This window comes from Cervus elaphus, chromosome 21, assembly GCF_910594005.1.
Source record: "Cervus elaphus chromosome 21, mCerEla1.1, whole genome shotgun sequence".
In the NCBI taxonomy this organism is placed as follows: Eukaryota; Metazoa; Chordata; class Mammalia; order Artiodactyla; family Cervidae; genus Cervus; species Cervus elaphus.
Window position 1 is genome coordinate 3844099 of NC_057835.1, and position 21181 is coordinate 3865279.

At 37.9% G+C, this 21181-nt stretch overlaps 1 pseudogene; it reads right to left on the minus strand.

Annotated features, from left to right (window-relative positions):
* The window catches only part of LOC122679146, a 193589-nt pseudogene that overhangs the window by 12451 nt on the left and 159957 nt on the right, over positions 1–21181 (minus strand).

Consider the following 21181-nt stretch of genomic DNA (forward strand, 5'->3'; position numbering starts at 1 on the left):
TCCATGATGAAAGAGTAAAAATTAAGTGTTCTTAAACCTTTACTCTTCTTCTTCATATTCTGAGTAAGCGGAAAGTATGCATTAAGCGCTTGTATGGACTGAAATATGGCTGTGCTAAGGAAGAGCATTTGTAACTTACTGGTAACCAAGTCACTTTCTTCCCCCTAGAACATCATATTTAAACCACTTTTTTCATGAAACGCCAATTGACAGTCATTTTTTCAAAAATGAACAAAGTGAGCCTGTCACTTCAAAGAAAACTCTAAACTATTTGTTGCCAATGATAAAATTCAAACCATCAAGCTAAAAATATTAGGATTTTTGGAAAATTTGTACCTTCCAGTGTGTTATTTATGGTGAGCTTGATTTATCAATACTTAAAGACTTTCCTGATAAGACTGGTAGTGATACTAACAAGAGTGAGTTTTTGACACTGTCTGAAGACATGTGAACCAATACTTTGCAAATGACAATGTATAATATAAAATCATGTACAGATAAAAAGATCCACTCAGTATGCATGACAGATCAATGGGCATTAATTTAACATAGTATCTACCTCAAGTTCACTGATAATGACTTGGAACTCCATCTTAACTAATTTAATAAACTGGCACATGTGGATTTTGGGGACAGTATCAAAGAATATGTCCAATTATCTCAAGGCTTTAAAAATTCACCTTTTCCCAACTATATGTCTGCATGTAGCTGGATCTTCATATTGCTTCTTCAAAGCAAATGACTGAAGACAATGTTGACATGAGAATCAACTGTCTCCTATTAATGAGATACTATCCTCTCCACTATTTTGTTGTGGAAAATGGTTATTTTTCATTAAAAAAATGACTTATGTTAAACACTGGGGTCCCCAGTCAGATGGTGATCTCATCCCTCAGGAGACAGTGTTCCTGTCCTAATGTGGAGAGAAGCAGAACACCTTACTTGCACCTACAGAGCAGAGGCCGGGGTGCTGCTAAACACTCTGCGGCACACAGGGTGGCACCCCACACCAAAGCCTCATCCGGCTCAGAACTTCAGCAGTGCTGAGGAAAGCCTGTTTTCACATACAGTGGATTTAATTTTTTAAATTTTAAATTTCAATTTCTAATACAGTAAATATCCATGTAAACCACATAAAACTTAAAGAATTAAGAGTCTCAAAATAAAAATAAATGATTCACTTCAATACTGTAATGAAAGGACTCCTAACAGTAAAAGCTTACTCTAATACTGTCCATTGTTATTAACACTAAACTTGATACTGTGTAAATTAATTAGCTGGAATAACAAGACAGGTTTTAAAAGAGCTCACCTGTTTTTTATGTGGTTATATATTTCTAAGCTCACCCTGTGGAGGAAAAAAAAATATTGTAATAATTGGTTTTTATCACATTAGGCCTGAAGACATTTTAAAGGGTTGGTAGAGAGGTAAGACCATCCAGATGCCCGGTGGCCCCCACACCCCCTAATTCAGAGCAGTACCCATAGGTGGTATCCCCCATGTTTTAGGTTCTTTGGCTTTTAGCAAAATTAGGAGACCCAAAATATAGATGTGCTCTTAGAAGACATGTTTGGGTTGATTATTATAATATATAAATTCTTACATATTTCCCCGGTCATTTGTCCTTCTATGCACAGAATCTTTCATCCCATACAAGTTACATCATCTATCCACATGGTTAAATTTAAGCCATACAGATTTTGTGCGTGTGGCTTTTTGTTAGGCACTGCATTTCAGTTGATTCCGTTCGGTAGTCCCCCTAACACATCTATTTTCCATTATTTCTCTAAAAGTAAGTAATACAAGTGCTCCATATCAAATAAAATGGATTTAAAATCACTTTCACACATAATTATTAGAAAATTTAATAGCAAAATTTTATAGTCACAAAATTGATGATAGGCCTAGTTATCCTGAAATAAGCACTGCTAATAAGGCAGCACAATACAACACAGTACACTATTAATGACAGGTATTTCCACATTATTTTAAATAAAGTATTAACTAACCAACAGGTACAAGTCCTCAGATAGTTTTTACACTACTATAGCCCTAAGTTATTCACAGATGCTGTGTATTAGGCAATTAAGGGGTTCTCTGGTTAAGTTATTTGCTTCCCTTTGTTCTCAGTATCTAAAATGAAACTCAAAATAATAGAGAGAAGGCAAATCTGAATTTTGTAACTCCTCTATAGAATCTTAGCATTTGCAGAAAGGCCTGTAACACTGTTAGCATCAAAGATGGATACTTCTATAGTGCTTCAAAGTTTCTTCAAATTGATTTTAAAGTCACAGAATTAAAAGTTACACGATAAAAAGGGCAACTGAACCTAATATGATACTTAACCCATTTTACAAATAAGAGAATCAAGGCTTAAAATTGACTTACTCAACGTCCCACCAGTTATCAGAAGTAGTTCTCTTTCTCCTACCCTCAAAGCAGAGAGTGGTTCCCAAGGTCAGCTGCACACTGGATTACCCGGGACGCTTTAAACACTGCCTGGCTTCTGCTTCAAAATGTTCTGATTTAACTGCATTAGGTACGACCTGGGCAACAGGATTGTATTTAAAGCTCCCCAGGTGACTGCAACGTGCAGCCAAGTCTAGGAATGAATGAGTCAGGGTTAAGATCAGAATCTCTCAGGATGCTTTTGTCTATGAAATCATGCCTCACACATCATTCCTCAGCTTGTCAAAAGGGGTGTGTGTGTGAGAGAAAGAGACACAGGGACAGAGAGGCAGATAGACCCACAGACTGTGTCTTGAGGGCAGGGAGGAAAGGTGGAATTCATGTATGTGTTCAGAGACATACATCTTGAAAAAGTTGCACAAGTGATTCTAATAAGGCTCACCTACCCCAAATGAAAACTAATCCCATCGTATTTTTCAAGATCATTCCTAAAAGCCAATTTGCCCTATTAATTTTCTCAGTAAACCTTTATTTCATCAATAATGAATGTGAATGGTCATTTTTAAAACTTAATGAGAAAAAAATTTACTTTATTTCCAAACACTAAGACTAGGTTGAGAATAAAAAGCATGAAACCTACTTGTCTGAGCAAGGTTAATCTTTAAAACTACTTCTGAATTATATACTGGAACATCAGGCTCTTTTGAATTCAAAAGAAGCTGTGAGTCTAGCCACAGTGAGAGTAGTTTTTAACCCACAGATTTAGAGTCTTGGCTGAATAAAAACATTCAGTGATTACGAGAGAAGTGCCAAAACTCAGGACTTTAAAGAGCAATGGGGCTCAGTTTTTGTTGAAATACGATTTGACCGAAACTAATATTATAAGAAAGTTACATTATTATGATTGTGAACTGGTTGTTTTTAATTAAAGTTAGAAGTTACTGATCATTTAAATAGCTAAAAAATAAAAAGCCTTGCACATTAAAAATTAAATTAAATTTATAAGCTAATTATACTTTTAAGACAGAAAAGTAAAATTAATGATAAGGATACTAATATATTTTTTTTAAATTTTATTTATTTTTTCAGTGGGTTTTGTCATACATTGATATGAATCAGCAATAGATTTACACGTATTCCCCATCCCGATCCCCCCCTCCCACCTCCCTCTCCACCCGATTCCTCTGGGTCTTCCCAGTGCACCAGGCCGGAGCACTTTGTCTCATGCATCCCACCTGGGCTGGTGACCTGTTTCACCATAGATAATATACATGCTGTTCTTTCGAAACATCCCACCCTCACCTTCTCCCAGAGAGTTCAAAAGTCTGTTCTGTACTTCTGTGTCTCTTTTTCTGTTTTTGCATATAGGGTTGTCGTTACCATATTTCTAAATTCCATATATATGTGTTAGTATGCTGTAATGGTCTTTATCTTTCTGGCTCACTTCACTCTGTATAAGGGGCTCCAGTTTCATCCATCTCATTAGAACTGATTCAAATGAATTCTTTTTAACGGCTGAGTAATATTCCATGGTGTATATGTACCACAGCTTCCTTATCCATTCATCTGCTGATGGGCATCTAGGTTGCTTCCATGTCCTGGCTATTATAAACAGTGCTGTGATGAACATTGGGGTGCACGTGTCTCTTTCAGATCTGGTTTCCTCAGTGTGTATGCCCAGAAGTGGGATTGCTGGGTCATATGGCAGTTCCATTTCCAGTTTTTTAAGAAATCTCCACACTGTTTTCCATAGCGGCTGTACTAGTTTGCATTCCCACCAACAGTGTAAGAGGGTTCCCTTTTCTCCACACCCTCTCCAGCATTTATTGCTTGTAGACTTTTGGATAGCAGCCATCCTGACTGGCGTGTAATGGTACCTCATTGTGGTTTTGATTTGCATTTCTCTGATAATGAGTGATGTTGAGCATCTTTTCATGTGTTTGTTAGCCATCTGTATGTCTTCTTTGGAGAAATGTCTGTTTAGTTCTTTGGCCCATTTTTTGATTGGGTCATTTATTTTTCTGGAATTGAGCTTCAAGAGTTGCTTGTATATTTTTGAGATTAATCCTTTGTCTGTTTCTTCATTTGCTATTATTTTCTCCCAATCTGAGGGCTGTCTTTTCACCTTACTTATAGTTTCCTTTGTTGTGCAAAAGCTTTTAAGTTTCATTAGGTCCCATTTGTTTATTTTTGCTTTTATTTCCAATATTCTGGGAGGTGGGTCATAGAGGATCTTGCTGTGATTTATGTCGGAGAGTGTTTTGCCTATGTTCTCCTCTAGGAGTTTTATAGTTTCTGGTCTTACATTTAGATCTTTAATCCATTTTGAGTTTATTTTTGTGTATGGTGTTAGAAAGTGTTCTAGTTTCAGAATCCAGATAGGAAAAGAAGAAGTGAAACTCTCGCTGTTTGCAGATGACATGATCCTCTACATAGAAAACCCTAAAGACTCTACCAGAAAATTACTAGAGCTAATCAATGAATATAGTAAAGTTGCAGGATATAAAATTAACACACGAAAATCCCTTGCATTCCTATATACTAACAATGAGAAAACAGAAAGAGAAATTAAGGAAACAATACCATTCACCATTGCAACAAAAAGAATAAAATACTTAGGAGTATATCTACCTAAAGAAACAAAAGACCTATACATAGAAAACTATAAAACACTGATGAAAGAAATCAAAGAGGACACAAACAGATGGAGAAACATACCGTGTTCATGGATTGGAAGAATCAATATTGTCAAAATGGCTATTCTACCCAAAGCAATCTATAGATTCAATGCAATCCCTATCAAGCTACCAACGGTATTTGTCACAGAACTAGACCAAAGAATTTCACAATTTGTATGGAAATACAAAAAACCTCGAATAGCCAAAGTAATCTTGAGAAAGAAGAATGGAACTGGAGGAATCAACCTGCCTGACTTCAGACTCTACTACAAAGCCACAGTCATCAAGACAGTATGGTACTGGCACAAAGACAGAAATACAGATCAATGGAACAGAATAGAAAGCCCAGAGATAAATCCATGAACTTATGGACACCTTATCTTTGACAAAGGAGGCAAGGATATACAATGGAAAAAAGACAACCTCTTTAACAAGTGGTGCTGGGAAAGCTGGTCAACCACTTGTAAAAGAATGAAACTAGGATACTAATATTTTCAAGTAGCATTTCCCAAACTGTTCTGGAAAGTCAACATTCATATGCTAAGAAGACATTATTTAATGTTCCATGGACAACCCCAAGGGAGGCAGGAAGGTCTGCATCCTGTTTCGTTTTTAATTCTCTCTCTTAAATAAACTTGAACATTCCCATGATTAGGGCGTTTTGAACTGTGCATCTCCAATTGTGGACTATGAGGGGCTTCCAGAAGTTGAGGAATAGTTTTCGTCATTGTAACACTGTTCGTGTCTTCTTAAGTATAAGCCTGGCCACAGCCTTGTTTCTGAAACTTCATCTCTTTTTTTGTTCTCTGCTTTGATTGATACAGTGTGTTAGAGATACACATATATAAACAAAAATTATAAAAAAAAAACAAAAACAAAAATTTAATGTGTCTATTAAGTTAAAATCTCAGTTGAACAAATTTCATCTATGGAGAAATTAAGCTTGAGAGTATGCCCCTTAAAACGGTTTTGATATATTTTCCCCCTCTTTGGGGGAGAGGAAGGAGAAGTAAAATTTCCTACAGAAATATTGCAGGAAAAAAATGCACGGTGGGATAAATCTGACCAAGTCCAGTTAAATTTAACTGCAGATTCACTTCAGTGCCAATAGGGGACAAGCTGTTCCTTCTTCTAATGGTAGCTTCCAAACTAGTATACATAGTTGTAGGACTCTCCCAACTCATAAAGAAATAATTTTTTTTCTAGAAACATACAATAAACAGGTACCTCTGTTTCTCATTATGTTCAACATTGTCTTAACAATAGAAATGAATCAAATGAGGTTTACATTTTTCCTGGGATTTCTCACTTGCTAACTGACTTTCCCTTCTATCATGTACTCTATGATTAACATGGAAACTGAAGACTCATATTGAGAGGTCCCTGAAGCCAACATAGAGTTGACACCAGTTTCTTAACCTGATCACTGAAAAGGACAAACCAAACGAATGAAATAATGTATGGCGAGGATGCTTTCAGCATGAAGGGGGTCTGCCACTCAGCCTTGGCAACCTAGTTGTACTCACCATTTTATTGTGGTTCTAAGATTAGGCTCGCTGACTGTGCTGTCATCTGGAAATATGGTTGGGCATGAGCTATACCTTTTAGTAAGCTTCCTTGGAGATACCTGAAGGGGAAGGGAGATAGAAGAAAATGTCACAGTAAGTTAAACCTATAAAAGTGTGTTTTTTCCTTGGTTAAAATGTCAAACGATAAAGCATTAAGATTTTCCTTATACTCCATGAACTGCTGAGTGTGGCATCACGTGCAGCTCCATGGGAAACCTCTGTACTCTCACTTCCACAGGCAAGATCTGAGAAATGTGGTATAAACTGCTGCTCTTGAAAAAGGACCCACAAATGAACCTGGAAAGCACCTATTATAAATTGCCTTTATAGTAATGAGAAAGCTTTTAGTAAGACTTCAGTGTTTCTTCCTTAAGCAATGAAATGCAGCGGAGATTTCTATTTCTATTCATTTACTACAATAAAATGCAATGCTTTATATAATATCGATGTGAGAGCATTTCATTGCAGTCAATGAACGCCAATCATAAATGTATTAGTTTGGGAGACAGTGTGAGGAAACAAGCGTTTTTGAATCAGAGGCTGGGCATGCCAGGGCTGCTCTATCACTAGTGACCTGAAGGCCATAAATCTCTTTGAGCCTCAGTTTCCTTATCTGGAGGATGAAAGGGTATAGCTTTAAGATTCTCTCACAGCCAAGAAACAGACAAAGCAGCTCTGAGAATTTCACGGTTAAGTAAGACTGCCATTATATTACACAAGGGAGAGCCTCAGAGAATACTTTCCACTCATCTCACAGTTTTATTAATTCTACTCTACATGTTATCTGCCACTCATCATGGCACTCTGCTGCCTTGCACATGCTGCTCTCTGCCTGCAGTGGCTTCTTCCTCCTCCTTGTCCCAGCAAGCTTGACCCCATCGACCTCCAGCAAACCTCAGCCAGCAGCCACACCACCAAACTTCTACCTTTCTGCACACTTACACCTCTGTTTCACCACCTGTTACATGGTCTCAACTGCTTGCCTGGTATCCCCCTCCTAAGTAAGCAAACAAGCTCCTCCAGGTGACAGATTCTTACTGCTCCTCCTCCAGCTGCTGAGAACAGAATCTGGGACAAATTAGGAATCAAGAAGCATTTGACCAATTATTTAAGATCGATTACAACTGGAAGGTAAATCATGCTAATGATACACATTCAAACTATCTGCAGTGGTGCTGGGTAGGTGACAAAGAGCTTTGTCAGACCCTCTAGAGAACAAGCTATCTTTAAAACACTTTAGAAGTATCCATTTATTTGTGAAGAGCCCAAAACACAGCCATAGTCAAATACTAAAACAGCCTGAACTATGTGAGGACAATTCTCTTCCTTTAAGTAAAGGCCAATAATCAAATCCCAGTCACTGTCAGTAGCTCTGAGTAATAGCATTCTTTAATACCACAGAACACAAACAGTTTTAACACTTGGTTTTCTTGGGTTTTGTTTACTAATTCCGATGAGCCTTCCTTCCTTCTATTAAAATAGTTTTCACCACGCTGTCACACTCTATCCATGTCCTCCACAAACGCATCAAAGGTGAAACAAGGAGAAAGTCTAGTCAATGTTTTTTTTTAAATACAGAGCATTTAAATAAACATTGCCAGTAGCCAATAATAAGAACTATCCAAATGGGTGTATAAGCCACCGTTTTGCTTGTTTCAGGTATTTTATGGCAAGGCCACTTACTCCTTATTAACAAAAAGTTCTATACATAACATACCTGAAAAGTACCACTATTTGGGAGAATTTCTCCTTCAAGCTAGAAATGATTTCAACTGAAACTCATATATTCCTTAAGCCATCTGGTTAATGTGTAATTTCAGAATCTCAAAAGAGACACAGCATGAAAACTGTTCATTCAAATAGTTATATTCTAAATGAAGTTATCTTTTAAAAGGTCACCACTATTAAGAGTATGACACATTACACACAGTAAAAGTCAGTTCTGACTATAAAATCTACCTATGAGGGGAATAAAAATAGTAAGAAAATGCACCAAAATATAGACTAGTTTGTAGAGCTTTGGCTTTGGGTAACATTTATCCCGTTTTTCTCTATTAAAACTTTTTTCTTTATTATGAATTATATCTGTTTATCTTTGGAAATATTAGTGCTGAAACGTTTAAGAAGTTTAATCAGACGTAGCCCTACAGACTACGGGCGCTCATTTAGTCTATCAGTAACCTACAGACTACTGGCTAGATCCTACCAAAGAAATAGTGAACGCTTCTCCAGGCCTACTCCTGAAGCGATTCAAACTTTTGGCATCTACTATTCACTAAAGGATGGCAGAATTAAAGCCTCTGAGCAAAGCCTGGATGTATTAGCTGCCAACAGGTTACTTTCCCCTCATCTCACTTTAAAATTTAAGGTAACTGTCCTTTATGATTAAAGCCTTATCATCACTGGCTCAAAACCTCAATAAACTACACTGACAAAGATTAATGATATAAAATGCAAATACAAAAATCAAACAGCAGAACCCACTCACTGATAGTTTAATGTTCAATGAAGAAGAGTATTTACCTTCATTCAGAGCTAAGGACAGAACAGATGGACTTCTACAATCTTTACAAGAAGGGAAAAGGCTTACTTAGTAGACTTCAGTGTTAATGGCAAAGACTAGAAAATCATCATACTGGAAGACTAATAAGTAACAATCCCCCCCAAAACTTATCATTAAAAGTCAAGCACCTGTTGAAATTCTGCCTCCACCCAAGTGAATCTTCCCATCCTGCCTACTGCCTCTGAGTTTAACCCATCAAAAAAATTAAGCTGAAATTCACTTTTTTCTTCCCCTTTCCACAAGCTTTAGATGTGTTTATTAATAATTATTAAGACTTTAACTTAAAATTTTGTAATATTCTATGCATTAGCGTGGGGCTTCCCTGGTGGCTCAGTGGGTGAAGAATCCACCTGCCAATGCAGGAGACGCAGGTTTGATCCCTCAATCAGGAAGATCCCCTGAAGAAGGAAATAGCAACCCACTCCAGTATTCTTGCCTGGAAAAGTCCATGAACAGGGGAGCCTGGTGGGATACAGTCCCTGGGGTTGCAGAAGAGTCACGTCTGACTTAGCAACAAAACAACAAGAAGTGCATGAGTGTAAACTACTCCATCCACATTACTGCACGTTAATGGCCAATGTGGCAGGATGAGTAGTCTGAACAGGATTCTTATCAAGGCCTTAGTAGAAATGTGCAGTATTCTAATTGTAGGTATAATAGAAAGTACTGTCTGAGTCAGTATCATTAACTATACTGAATTAAAACTTTTAAACTGAGAATTTACATTCAAAGTATAAATCCAACTTTGAGTGGACCAACCACAAATCTACTTCTTTTCCCACCTTCTTTCAGAGATATCATCTCATTAGAATTAAAAGTATTTTGTCAAAAAAGCTGTACCCAAGACAGGATAAACTGCAGATGATTTTTGATGTTTGAAAGATGAAAAAATGAGATAAAGGAGTAGTAACTGACATGGCATAACAGAGGAAGCACAACCTTGGAACCACAGAGTGACTGGGCCAGGAACAACAAAACCAATCTGCTTACAGAACCCAAGGCAGGTTCAAAATTCAGAGACGTGGTCGCCAAATCCGTGCAGTGAGGTCTATCAGTTAGCAAAGTGGTGCTTCCAATTAGATCTTAACAGACAGCGAGGGACCATCACATGTTTGAGGGAAACCTCCAAGAAGTCACAGATCAAAGCAGGGAGAAGGAACTGATGGGAATGATAAAAATCCAGGAGCAAATAAAAACTTAAAAAAAAATCTTCAACATCTACAGAAAGATGAGAAATTGCATCAGTGAAAAAAAGAATGAAAGGATGGAAGAGAACTCTAAAAAATAAGGTAGACAAAACAATATATTCAATAGAAGGATTAGAGCAGAGTCAAGGAAACCTCCATGAAGTAGGACAAGAAGACAAAATGGAAAACAGAAGGGGAAAAAAATCTGTACAGAAATATTGCTCTAAAATTTTCAACATCTAACAGGAATCCAAAAGAAAAAAATAGAAAATACCAAAGCAGCACACAAAAAAATTCACTAGAAGAAAAGATGTTCTGCATGTTTAAATGCCCCAATAGCGTGACAAGGTCTATACCAAACCATGTTATGAAATTTCAAAACCCTACAAAGACAGAGGGTACTACAAAGTTCCACAGGAGGAAGGAATGGAGAAAAGACTAACTTGGTAATATACAATGTATCAAATTCAATAGATTTAAGAGCAACACTGTAAATGAGAAGACAAGAGGGAAATGTCTCTAAAACTGCAAAAATTAGTTTCGACCTAGAATTCTACACTGTATCAAATAGAAGGAGTTTCACAGAGGCTAGGTCTTTATAAAATTTTTGCTCATGTGCCTTTTTCCAGGAAAATGTGCTCCAGTAAAACAGGACAGAGGGAAACAGAATCTAGGACATAGGCGATCCAACACGAGAGAGCAGTGATGTGAGATCCCAGGTGACTTCACATAGATATCCCAGGAAAACAGGCACAGAGCTAGTCCAGGAATCATTAGTATGTAGGAAGTAGGAAGACAAAAGGTTGGCGAAGAGTGTCTCCAAGAAGAAATGGAACAGATGTGGTTTTCTGGATGGTAAATATTTTTGATAGGCATGTGACAAATGTTACAACATTTGGGGGAAAAAATAGCTGTTAGAGTGAATATAGTCAGGAAATTAATTCCACAGAACAAAAATGAAGAATGTGAAAACAGGGAGACTGGCCAGGGAGCTACTCAACTATGTTGGGCTGTGTGAGATCATGTTTGCTAGAAAAAGCAGAACTGGATTATCCTGAGAAGTGTAGAAGTGCTCAGATTTCATTAATATTGAAGAAAAAGAATGAAAGGTGTATAAGGAGGTGGCACAGAGAACTATATGGCTCAGCAATGAACAATACTTGCTTAGTCATAATAAAGTAAACAGTGATTCCGATTTAACAAAAACTGATGCATGTAAAGGGACCAGAAGGAGGGAAATAAAATCACGGTGGACGAGGAGGTTAAGCTTTCACCTGTTGTGCCAAGAAGTCAATGGACGGTGCTAAAAATTAAATTACCTATTACACTTTTATTACTTTGGTTAAAAACTAAGATAAAAAATTTAAGGCAAAAGAATTTAAGGTAGATCTTTATGCTATAACCATATTATTGAAATTTAACTTAAATGTCAGGACCCTTAAAAAAAAAAGGGTACTACTAAGTCAAAAACCTTTCTGAATATACTTGATAATTAGGAACTAGAGATTCAGAAATTTTATAAATAAGAGGTTAAATGCTAACAGTATTGGATCCATCATACTTTTTAGGAATCATGGCAGACATACTTTTAATTAATCAAACTATTGATTTCTTAACTTTTCAACTATTTACTCACATGGTTTAAATGGTTGCTCTTCCTCTTTTCTCGCACTAAGAATAAAAAAAAAACTAACTGATGAATTCTGATAAAACTACCATAGAAAAATAAGTCACTAATTATCTGATGGATTACCAATATACACAATGAGTTAAAATTTCATTCTGTTTTTTAAAATAACTTCCAACAAAATATATAATTTAAACCACCCAGCAAAATGAATCCTATAAATAATATTTAAAAACTTAGTTTTACTATTTGACTAATACTAACAGATACTCTGTATTAGGTACAAATCAAAGACTCTCCATTTACAAAAGAAAAGGACAAAGCAAATTAGGCCAGGTGAGATATTTAGCTGATAAAAAAATTTACCAGCTGCACAGTATGTAGTATTTTCTAGTTCTACATGTACTTTAGTCACCAGGATTAACAGATGACAACTCCAAGTTCCAGTTTCTGGTCAAGCACCCGTGTCTCTGGAAGCATCCCGAACCCCTTATTGGTCACCTACTCAAACACCCAACTTAAAAAATACAGGTTCTTTACACACTGGAAAGTAATCTATAAATTTTAACATACGTGCTGACCTCACTGAACATACATCGACAGCACATAGAACTGTTTTGCTCCAACAAAGGCCAGAAGAATATAAGCTCAAAGAGGGTCTTAGGCCACACACTTTCCCACGGCATCACAAGCACGAATTCCTTTAGACTGAGGAGAGACAGGGGCATGGGAGAGTGTTTCTTTTACTCTCTCCACCGTCTCTCTACAGTGTGAGCAGCTCAGGAGTCTGGAAAAGACTGAGAAATACAGTAATCCTAACTAAAAATAATTGCCTCAAGGCAAAGTACACACACTTTAAGAAAATGCAAACTAGAAACCCCAGGAGCTCCCAGGTTGGAGAACATGTGGTACACTCTGGGCCCTGCCCCCATGCCTGGCCCTCTTCCGTCTGGCTGTTCCTGAGACAGACCCTTTGATAAAAACCAGTAATCTAATGAAAATAAAAGAGGAAAAGAACCCTCTATTTTTTACTGTGCTGCATTACTTCAAATATTATAGAACGTTCACTTCTGGTATTCCTGCTCTCATAAACAACCGAAAAACCTGATCATATATGGCTTTTTAGCAAATAAACTAGGATTTAACATATATTAAGGAAGACAAGCAGGCAAGACAAGCAGGAGTGCAAAAACTTCTGATTCTCATCTTAAAACAAGCAGGACACTGGAAATTTACACAAGGTTTCCCACACTGAGGATAACCTTCTGGAAAATCCCATATGGCAGGCACATTGGTCTGATTACCCTGACCCAGCACTACATCAGGATGAAAGAACTTTGAAGAGCTAAAAGTTCTTATAAGAACTTTTAAAAGAACTTAAAAATTCACATGAATCTGGATGTGAGAGAGGTTCACCCGGTTGAGCACTGTGCAAAATGGTGCCGAAATCACAAGCCTCGACTCCCATACATAACAACTGATTATGAAGACCTAACTGTGACCTAAACCGTGTCATTCATCTTTACCTCATGTGCTCTTGGAGCGAAAGGAAAAGGACAAAGTAGCATGGAAAAACAGACCACAACTAAATCATGTGGCAAGCTGACTGCTGATAAAGAAATAGCAAAGTGTATAAACAGATGGTCTGGGTGTTTTTCCTCATTAAAACAGTGACACCTAAATGAAAAATGTATCATCACATATTAAAATAAAACATCACATATTAAAATATTATCACATATGAAAAAAAAAAAAATTAAACCATTCTAAGTGCTTTTCTGTATCTTCCTATAATACACAAAACAAAAACAGTTTTCAATCTTTTTCTCAGGGGGGGAAAACACTGTCTTACCGTCCGTTTCAGATTTGCTCCGGAAAATTGTGCTTGCCCTTGGGTGGTCAAAAGGGTTTGATTCCAAAGCTAAGTCTGCACAGGAAAAAGAAAAAGGTGTGACAATTTAGTTGAGTAGAAAAAGACATGACTTTTAAAACAGCTACACGCTGATTTTAATCAAGTTTAATAGTCTTAAGAAGAGCGTTTAGTAATGACAAGAAGGAAACTGTAGTAAAGGCAACAATACAAAAATTCTATTGGGAAACAGAAAAATTGTAGAAATTCTCCATATATGTGGAATAAAACCAGGGCTATGTCTTAGGCTTTTTTTTTTTTTAACTTGCACTTAATCTATGCCACTTTTAGGCAAATCATGTATGTGATTCCCCTCCTACATATTGATTAAAAATTCAGTCACCTCTCTTTAAGCTGATATTACTAGCACATTTCAAGAAGTCTCAAGAAGCAAGTTATGCTGTAGTCACTTACTATCAGATACCAGATCAATCAAATATGCTATAACCAAATGAGCTGCTTTTGGCAAACGTTCTTCAGACAATCTAATGGCTAATTCCAACTACACTCAACAAACCAACTCATTTAGTTGGCTGCCGTTTATCTAGGGGCTATTCATCATGGCAGATTTAAGAGGATTACATAAGAGTTCAATGTTCTGATCCATAGGAACACTTCCAGGATAGTGAGTTTTAACTTTGCCCTCTATTTCCAAAGCTAAACTCTCACTTCTTCCTTTCATGCTGCATGATTAATAGAGGGCTTCAGTAACAGTATTTCCTGGAGCACATCAAAGGGCTGCTTGAAAAAAATTTTGCCCATACCTACATAAAAAAGGTGGGTCTGCTGGCAGTTCACCTTGCACCAAGGTGGGACAGTCTTCTATTTAGGCAGAAATATCAAGCAAGCACAGGCTGCCATGCTGGACAGTAAGGTTGTTGTTTAAAACAAACGTAAAAGCCCTATGGGCAGTTACTTAGTGAAGTCCACCTCAAACCAATTAAACAATCTTTTAAGAAACTGGACCAAGATTTTTAAAGAGCAACAGTTAAGGCAGCATTTCCCAAACCACATAATAATTGGCCTATTTTTAAAGGGGACTTTGGTGGTCAACGTGATTTACACATTATCGCTGAGAATCAAAAGAATATACACATTGATATATTAAAAACTAACCATGTGTTCCCCATCCCGTATGGCAAAAACTACTACAATATTGTAAAGTAATTACCCTCCAACTAATAAAAATAAATGAAAAAATAAATAAAAACTAACCAGTCCCATAGTGAATTCTGTCTGACCCAGCATTTAACAAATGTTATCTACCTAGAAGCCTTTTCTTCCCCAAAGAAAGAATTTTGCATGAACAGTAATTTGGGACTTCCTGGTTTAATGGGAATTTAATTGTTACTGCCAGCACTAGAAATTTACATAGCTAAACCGACTGCTTTGTTCTTCGTGAAAATTCCTTCACTGCATTTGGAGTTTATTAAGCTGTTTTTGGAGAAAATATTCTACTCAACAGTTTTATGTAAAAGACCCATAAAATTATTTTAAAGTTTTTTCCCCCCTACAGATTTGAAAAGTGGGACACTGGGAAAATAAATTATTTCAGTTATACACAAAGTTGACAGGCACAGACTTTCGACCTAAGGCTTCTGAAAGGATTCATGACTACTTACTTGTACCAGAAAGTAAACAGACTACACTGGAATCTAAAAAATAAGCAGAAATGCTTGCAAAGTAGCCATATTTTTCATCAGGGTTTATGGAATGGCAAAATTTAACAAGAGTCAATGGAAGTCCAGGGAAAATAAGTGTCAGGATCAAAGAGAAGCAAGCTTTAACATACACACACACACACCCCTGCCAAACACACACACACACACACACACACACACACACACCCCTGCCAAACCAGGGTGTGTTACAGGTATGCTATGATGTGCTACTACGGATCTATATATAGAAATCAAGAAGGCTGGGATAAAAGAAATGACAACATGCAGGAAAAAAGTAAACTTGCCCAAGTGATCAGAAAAGAGCTGGCACTCCCCCTACCCTACCCTAGAGGTTTCAAGGGTGGGCACATGACCCAGAACTGACTGACAGATCACAGCTTTCCTGGAACTTTCCAAGAAGCAGAAGAAGGCAGAGGGGTGCCCTAGGACCCTTAGCTAGTCTGGGGCTGCTGGACACTCCTCTTGCCATCATGAGGGGAAAGGCTTTTCAGGAGAGATCAATAGAGGACAGCAGAACTGAGATAGGCTGTGAGGTCATTGAACTCCTGGGTCAAGTACTGCTTAATTTACTCATTCAACTCCAGTTATATAAAAGTCAATATATATATTTTTTAATTTAAGCTATTCTGAGACATTTTCTCAAACTTGCAACTGAAAGAGACCTGGTTAACCAGCAGTACTGATGATCACAATGAAGGTGGGGAAAGGTAAAAGTCACTTGCTCATTCCTTTAACAAATGTCATGAACAAAAATTTGCATGAGCCAAAATGACCCTATTTAAAAATTAACCCACAGACTTACAACCCTTACTTTTAGTTGTTTTCCTTATACATTAGAAAAAGCTCTAATTAGTGTATAATTTATGTCTTCTTGTTACTAACAACCCTTCTACATCTCACTGTTGCATATTTACTGTTTAATGAATACACAACAGTCCATCAAGCGTTATTCCTGTGCTGGACTTAGCCAATCCCCTATTGCTGGGGTTTAGGTACTTACAACGTTCTATTCTTTGATGAGGAAACTTTTCATCTATAGTTATACAGCTTTTTAAATAAATAATGGTTTTATCTCCTTAGCAAAGATCTTCAAAAGTGGGATGTCTAAGCCAAAAGGTTAGATCATTTTCATGGCTCAAGGTACAGTGCTAAACTGCTTCCTGAAGAAGGTGGGGCCACATTAATGTATAATACTACCAATCATGACAGTTTTAGTTCCGACCCCTGCTCTGTACAGTTGAGAGGCGGGGGGGAAGTTCTACTAATATAAATAAGGAACAGCACTGTAGATCTAATCTGTATTTCTTTCGATTACACAGTTTTTACTACTTTCCCATAATTATCAGCATCATTTCCACTTTGGTGAGCTGCCTATCATTCATACATACTAAACATACCAGGGCCTTACTGCTGTCAATTTGCATGAGGTTTTCAGAAAATATTAATCTTCTGTTTACAGCCTATATAACAATTTTCTATACAACTTGCACTTTTTGCCAGTGAAAACTACATCACTATTTTATAACAGACTTGACAGGTAAGCCATTAGACAGTAAACTCATACATACACACAATATTTCTGCACACTCCATTAACTGTTTTGCCAAGAGTCTAAGGAGACGATGAAAAAAACCTACCGTACTCTTCACTGTCACAAAGGTAAGACTGTCAACTCTGAAGCAAAGCATTACCACCCACACTTCCCCTCATCCCCTCTCCCACAAGCACACACAGTAATGTTAGAGGTATTTTGAGAAATTACTGTGCATTTTATATGTGAATTCTTCCTAAAATTACTTCTCTAGCAATCTTTAAGAATGTTTTAACCCAGGAGAAATATTCTTGAGCTTATGATTAGGGGTTATCATTAAAGTTATATTTTAAGACCCATCACTTTTATATTACCAATTTAAATTGCAACTTATTTGACAGCATGATAGACTTATGTGGAAAAAGGATGGCTAAAAAAATTTAAGTTGGGGTCTTAATATAAACACTCCCAGGAGGAAACCTGTAAAATACCAGGTCACTGAACATTACTTTTCCTCCAACCTAACATTCTATCAATCGTGAGATCCATCTCAATTGCAGATGTTAAAAATATGAAAATAAAGGCCACTTAGGACAAACAAGATGCATTACTGAAGCCTAAAAGTGTTAAAATTATGCTGTCAAACTGTCAATAAATGATTTTTCCCTGTCAAAATATCAGAGAGAGGGTAGTGACTAAGAAATCATCTGACAGGAGGAGACTAATGCCAACATACTGACTTCAGTTCAGTTCAGTTCAGTGGAGTCCGACTCTTTGCGACCCCATGAATCGCAGCACGCCAGGCCTCCCTGTCCATCACCAACTCCCGGAGTCCACCCAAACCCATGTCCATTGTGCCGGTGATTCCATCCAACCATCTCATCCGCTGTCGTCCCCTTCTCTGCCTGCCCTCAATCTTTCCCAGCATCAGGGTCTTTTCAAATGAGTCAGCTCTCTGCATCAGGTGGCCAGAGTATTGGAGTTTCACCTTCAACATCAGTCCTTCCAATGAACATCCAGGACTCATCTCCTTTAGGATGGACTGGTTGGATCTCCTTGCAGTTCAAGGGACTCTCAGGAGTCTTCTCCAACACCACAGTTCAAAAGCATCAATTCTTTGGCACTCAGCTTTCTGTATAGTCCAACTCTCACATCCATACATGACCACTGAAAAACCATGGCCTTGACTAGATGGACCTTTTGTCTCTGCTTTTTAGTATGCTGTCTAGGTTGGTCATAACTTTTCTTCTAAGGAGCAAGCGTCTTTTAATTTCATGGCTGCAATCACCATCCACAGTGATTTTGGAGCCCAGAAAAATAAAGTCAGCCACTGTTTCCACATCTATTTGCCATGAAGTGATGGGACTGTATGCAATGATCTTGGTTTTCTCAATGTTGAGCTTTAAGCCAACTTTTTCACTCTCCTCTTTCACTTTCACCTTCATCAAGAGGCTCTTTAGTTCTTTTTCACTTAATATATTGCAATTAAACAGGACTGTCAGCATTTTCTGGGCCAACTTCTGGGCTCCAGTTTACTTAAAGGTTTACTCCATTTACTGAACTGCCCTATCACCCCTAGTCGTACAGTATATTAGTTTTATGGCTAATATTACATTTCATGTCTTACAGTCATCCGGTGATTTCATCTGAGTCCACACTTCACACCCTAGCCAAGCGGTTCTTGCCAGCAGATGCTGACCTGGGCTGTCTCACCGGAGGGCACACAGCATGCTCCTGCAACCCCCTCAACTGACCTGCTTCCCCAGTTTCTGACCAACCTGGCTTCCAAACTGCTTCTCAACTTGCCTCTAACTTGGTTCTCAGTCCTGCCTTACCTTAATCCTCAATCAAATGCTGTAATGATGATGACCAAGAGATGATAGACAGGTAAGTATACCTGGATTTATGTATTTCTAAGGAGTACTTAGCTTGGGCTTCTTGGACTTTTAGGAACCTTTCTGGGTTGCAAGCTATGGTGATTTCATTTCACATCATACAATGTTACTGTTTTAACTCTTCAAGTTTTATTGCTTTAATACCCTAAAAATAAACAATTTTTCTAAAAGGGGCGAGAAAAAAGGTAGTATTTCAAAGCAGAGCACAAAATGACATCAATAAATTTTATCCCTATATGTCATGTACATGGAATTTACAGTCCTGATCTATCAAGGTTTTAAAAATGAGTAAAACCTTGGACAATTCTATACCTCAGAGAAGAATCCCTACACTGCCTAACTCAGAACACGATAAGAATCAAATGAAATTCAAGAGCAATCCATACACTATAGCTTCACAGAGTTACACAAGCCCCTTCACCATGACAAGGCTGCAATCCATGAGGGGATATACTATATAAAGCATAATAAATGACACATCACAGCTTTCACAAATTAACTCAAAAGCCAAAAGTGAACATTTAGCATTTCATAGGAAAACTGATGTCCACTTATCACCCTCAGCCAAATAACATCTTAAGTAGATAGTGCTTTGTTGTTGTTCAGTCACTAAGTTGTGTCTGACTTTGCAACTCCATGGACTGCAGCACGCCAGGCTTCCCAGTCCTACAGGATTCTGTTTGTGCAAACTCATGTCATTGAGTCAGGCCACCCACTAAAGGAAAGAGGATAAGAGTACCCAAGGGCAAGCATTTCTCCTAGTGTTCTTCCTTTTTCTTCTTTAATAAGCAAATACATATCATTTCTCCTGCTTCTGTCATGGAGATTGGTGTATATTTTCTCCCCATTTTTTTTCAGGTTAACATCCCCTGCAGATGAAGTCATTAACAGTGGAGAGAGCTCCTTCACAGCTCCCTAATTCTTCAGTGTCTGGATGTGCTAGTTTACCAGTCCCTTACTGGACATCTGAATTATTTCCAGTATTTTGCTACTGAAGATAATGCAACATATGCAGCCTATACCTTCAGAATAAATTCCTTTAGTAGGATCTCTGGATTAAGTGAGACTGTGCCAACTTCCCCTTCAAGGGTTGACCAATCTCCCATTTTTACCAGCAATATATGAATGTAACTTTCCTCAGTATCACCAAAGAATGCAGTGCCGAGTTTCTGAATTTTCTCCCAACACAAGCTACAGTAGTTGTATTTTCATTTCTCTTATGTGTGAGGATACGCTTAAAAGCCATCCGCATTTCTTTTTCTGTGACTTATCCCATTCATATTGTTGTTAGCCTACTTTTAGATTCACTCAGTTTCTTCAAGTCAGCCTATTTTAGGCCCTTCTTAATGTTGCTTTTTTGTTCAAACCACTGTTGGCTCTCAGCTGAGTGACTACACCAGCCTCCTAGCTTGTCTCCCTGCTTCATTCTACCCCTGCCCACGTGAGAGTAGCGAGTAGCTCGTCTGATCTCCCTCCCCTCTCCCCACGTCTCCTTCCCCTTCTTTAAGAATTATCACCATTCCCTTGCATATAACCTTTCAATGGTTTCCCATTACAATTAGACTAAAATCCGTATTTTTTCTTGTCAAGGTCTACTAGACACAAGGCCTTAACCCCCTGATATTCCTCCTGGCATTCTTTCACTCAGCTGCAGCCACCCTCTTTCTGTCCTCTGCCTACACCGAGCATATTTCCTTCTGAGGACCTCACAGGGCTCCCCTTCACTCCTAGGATGCTCACTGTCACTTAAGGAGACCACCCCCAGTAACACTGCCCCCTCCCCAGTCCATGACCATCCTTTTCTTTCTTCTCAGTGTTTCGCTACTTGACATTATTCCTGTGTCAACAGGCCCCAGGGACCTCTAGGAAGTAAAGACCAGAGTTAGGGTTTGGGTTTTGTCAGTATAACCTCTGTTTGTCCTGCCCCTAAATCGTGCCCAATAATCATCCATTTCAGTGTACCCCAAATCATTTATGCTTCTCCCAATTTTCCTTCATCATCTAAGATTTCTTCTAATGCTGTCCTTTGATGGGTCTGTCACCCAAGACCAGCATTAATTTCAGATCTCTTCGAGCGGTAGTTTAGTTACTCAGACTCAAAGACACCGACAGGTTACCAAGACCCACAAAA